This window comes from Chlorocebus sabaeus, chromosome 19 (assembly GCF_047675955.1).
Source record: "Chlorocebus sabaeus isolate Y175 chromosome 19, mChlSab1.0.hap1, whole genome shotgun sequence".
NCBI lineage: Eukaryota > Metazoa > Chordata > Mammalia > Primates > Cercopithecidae > Chlorocebus > Chlorocebus sabaeus.
The window spans coordinates 29,072,414-29,075,814 of record NC_132922.1 but is presented as its reverse complement, the minus strand read 5'-3'; the positions used below and the strand labels follow the sequence as shown (position 1 = coordinate 29,075,814).

Genomic DNA, 3,401 nt, shown 5'->3' with positions numbered 1-3,401 from the left:
TAGCAGTAGTATCTATTTCCTCCAATAGCAAGCAAACATGAAGGAAAAGTGTTTTACTGCTTTGTCCAACCTGACATGATAGTCCCAAACATGGGATGAATGTTTAAAGGCAATATTCTCTAAAGATAAGGATATTATACCATTTATTGATAAATATGGGGAGTGCATGATGACCATTCAGGCACTTGGAATAATTACTTGACTAAATAACATTGTTTAAACAATGAGTAAATTTAGTTATTCTTTGCAGAGCAAAAAAGATCCAAGTTTCACCAATCCCTTGGCAAACACTACTTTTCAAGCTATGGAAGGGAGACATCTGAAATTTTGTACTTCTCTTTCTGAAGACACGGAAATAGCCAAGTCATACCTAATACTTATGAACATAAGGCTCTGATAAAGTTCAAGAATCATTTGTATTTTGAGGAAAAAGACATTGTTGCTAAAGCAGAGAAGAACCTAAAACAGACTCCCGGTAGTGAGATAATATTTTATAAAAAGGTATCAATCAAGGTGTGGCTTACAAAAACACTTTTGAGGGTGTCTACTTTCCAGCCATCACACTGGACAAGAACTGCACGGTTTTCATTAACTTTGGACTGTGCTTCAAGTATCCTCAAAATGATGTCACTTACCGCCCTGAGTGACATGGGATGGGACGCTGTGGTAGAGCACACTCTGGCTGATGTCTTGTATCTGCTGGAGACAGAAATGGATGGGAGATACAGTCCTCCACAGGAATCTCGAATGGGTCCCTCTTTCTTTTCAGATACGGCCTTTCTGGGGAGTAATACTTTAGGGCTTTTGTTGTTGTTGCTTTTAACTGTCTCAAATGTTCTCCCAAAGATGCTACGGAACACAGCCCCTCCTTTGAGTAAGTTAAAAGTCTGGGTACGACTGCAAGAGGTTCCCTGCCTGCCGACATTCTTTCTCCACTTTCGGTGACTGCTCTTCTTCTGTGGGCCTTAAACCAACAACTGGTCATCCCAAGATCCACTAAGCCCTCTGGGAAATCGGTGCTGTACTGCATGCCCTGCCAGCTGGGACTTCTTATGTTGATGTATTTTCTAAGGAGTGAATAATCTCGTCCATGTAACTAACTTATTTAAAGACATTTCCTTTGGTGGGCACTGACTCCATGGCACCCGTTTTCCAAGGAATTGGTGAGCTTGTTTCTGAGAATACCAGAAATCAATGTACATTCCAAATCATTCTAAAAGTGATTTCTTTTTGGTGTGGGTTTGGCTTTGTTATTAATTTTGAAATATATCTTTGAACACTGAGATCTCTGAAACTACTAGATTTCTAGAAGAGTACTTGTGAAAGAAGGTTGCTTGCAGCTTTAACAAAATGAGAAGCTCTTCTCAAATAAAACCTGTTTTGAAGTTAAAAATAATGTGACATTAGAACCTGCAAAATCTAAGAGTTCCCAACAGCACTGTCAATTCTGATGCTAATTGGAAGCTAGGGACTCCCCCAAAAACAATTCACTTCTTATGATTCCCAAGAAGGACTCACATCACTCGCTGAAACTTGTGATGTTTGTTGATATGATTTTTTACAACAAAAGAATGCAGATTAAAATAATCCAAGGAAAGAGGCACATAGGCAGAGTTCAGGAGAATTCCAAGCACAAGCATCCAGTTGTCCCCTCCCGGTAAAGTAATAGACAATGCTGCATTCTCCTGGCAGCAATGTGTGATTCTATGCATGCATTATTGCCAACCAGAAAAGCTCACCGAAGCTTAGTGTCCAGGCAGGTTTTTTGGGGGGTGTGAGTTGGGGATGGGGTTGCTTATGTAGACATGTAGACCTTGTTGATCATCCTTATGGCTGACTTGAATTTCCACTGAATTGACAATAAAACTTCAACCTTAAATATTTGGTCATTTTCCTTTTAATAAATTCTTTAAAATAAATTATTTAGGAAATGCTCACTTTAGCTAGCTGTTTATCCAATATGAGACTCAACATAAATAGTGTCGAAAATCCAATGGGTCATTAAAACAATTCCTTTAGTCATTCAAGACATTCAGATAAAAATTAACACCATGTAATACTAAACTCGAATTATAGTCACTGGGGCTGGATTTCAACAACAGGAAGAGAAAGTAGTACAAATAGGGATGAGCAAAAAATAGACAAGTAATGGGTGTGAATTGGCCTGGGAAATTTACAGTGGCGGTGTCAAAAAGATAAACCAATAGTTATTTGACAATACATGCTCAGTCTAGGAAAGCCACCAGGGGGCAGTCTAGGTCTTCTGCATCCTAAGAAGCTCAAGGGGTTCAAACTGAATGAACCCTGCACAGTTGCTCACTGGGTCATGTAAAATGTTAGAGCAGCTGCTTCCTCTGGCAACACACGGCCACTATGGGCTGTCCCCTCAGAGTGTAGCTGCTCGCAGGGCTGAGAACCTGGGTGGTGCTAAAGGTAGTGTATGTGGTAAAGATTTGCATAAAGCACCACACGACACACCCCCTTCATGCAGGGATCTCAGTAGCATCTTCAAAGGATGGGCTTTCTGAGCTGAGAGCAATGAGAAGAAACTTTCTAAACTTACTAAAATGTATTTATTGAGTTACATTCAAAGCAATACATGCCTATTACATAAAATCAGAAAGTATTTAAAAATCACCAAGTTCTCTGCAAAGCTTCTTTATTTCAAACAATCAATGTGACTACTTTTTTTTTATTTGGATGCATTCTTTCATTTTTTTTTTCTCAGTATTTCCACAACAGTGATCAAACCTTGTGATTTTTCATCTGCTTTTACATCCCTTTATGCTCTTGTCATTTCAGGTTAATGTAAGTAGTGTTCCATTTCTTAAAAGGGATAAAATACTTGAATAGTTGCTAACTATTTTTATTTGAATACCAGTGAAATATTATCATTTTTAGGTAATTCTCATTGTTTGCTACTCAAAAAAAGATGTGATATTATCTTATTATTAAAACACTCCTGGTTACTTCTGTGGATTTTGTGAGGTCAGAGAAAAATGCCTGAAGTTTTCAATGGAAAGCCTTGAGTACATTATACCTGACTTCACAATGCACTAAATACAGAAACAAGACTTTCTGATTCATGTAAGAAGGAGCATAACAGATTAAGGCATGAGGAATAATTTATATCCAAAACTACACCAGTGTCTCCATGCATGTGTTAGCACAGCACTTCCCAAATTCTATTGTGCATATGAATCTTCTGGGGATTTTACAAAATGCAGATTCTCATTCAGTGGCTCTGGGGTGAGGACACAGTCTCTGCATTTCTAAAATGTTCCTACCACACAAAATCCACATATATGTTTGAATAACAACAAGTCCAGCTAGGAGAAGAGGCTCACGTGTGTAATCCTAACACTTTGGGTGTTTGAGGCAAAAGAATTACTTGAGGCCAG

General features: G+C 38.5%; 1 pseudogene; it reads left to right on the top strand.

Annotated features, from left to right (window-relative positions):
- Positions 1–223: 223 nt before the first annotated feature.
- LOC119622524 (set1/Ash2 histone methyltransferase complex subunit ASH2 pseudogene) lies at positions 224–3,201 on the top strand (annotated as a pseudogene).
- Positions 3,202–3,401: the final 200 nt, after the last annotated feature.